We start from the raw sequence: 833 nt of genomic DNA, 5'->3' as shown, positions 1-833 counted from the left end.
CCTATTTTATTGTTAATTTTAATTTTTTTATTAGTGATTTAATAATGATTGACAAGGTTGTGGGGAAAGAGGGATAGAATCCATACAATTCCCAGCACCAGGTTTCTGTATCACATCCCCTCCATTGGAAGTTTCCCTATTTATCTCTCTGGGAGTATGGACCAAAGATCTATATGGGGTGCAGAAAGTGGAAGGTCTGGCTTCTGTAATTGCTTCTCCTCTGGTCATGGCCATAGACAGGTCGATCCATACTCTCAGCCTATTTGTGTCTTTCCTTAGTGAGGCATGACTCTGAGGAGGTGGGGTTCCCGGACACATTGGTGAGGTTGTCTTCTCAAGGAAGTCAAGTCGGCATCATGGTAACATCTGCAACTTAGTGGCTGAAAAACATTAATCTATATAAAGCAGACCAAATTGTTTAATAATCAGGAACCTAAAAGTAAGAATATAACAGATGAGATTTGGGGTCTGTCTCTCCTCCCTTCTAACTTTCTCTCTGCCTTTCTCAATAAATAACAAAAAAATAAGTTAAATATTATTAAAAAGAAAATAAAAGATGCTGTAAACTACCACTAGTGGCAGTTCATTATGGAAGCAAAAGAAAACTGCATTTCAGAACCGCACAAATTGCTTACTTCCTCCATCTCTTTAGTCTGTTTCATTGGATATTATTCAGTCTTCCACTGACTTTCATGACTCTAGCACTTTTAAAGACTGCAGGAGATAAGAATGTTCAATTAGTTGCATTCAGTGTGCACATGATAAGAATTAGCGTATACATTTTTGGCAGAATATCATAGAAGAGATAGGATGGGAGTCGGGCTGTAGCTCAG

This window comes from Erinaceus europaeus, unplaced genomic scaffold (assembly GCF_950295315.1).
Source record: "Erinaceus europaeus unplaced genomic scaffold, mEriEur2.1 scaffold_562, whole genome shotgun sequence".
Classification (NCBI taxonomy): Eukaryota; Metazoa; Chordata; class Mammalia; order Eulipotyphla; family Erinaceidae; genus Erinaceus; species Erinaceus europaeus.
Note: the sequence above shows the minus strand (reverse complement) of the source record.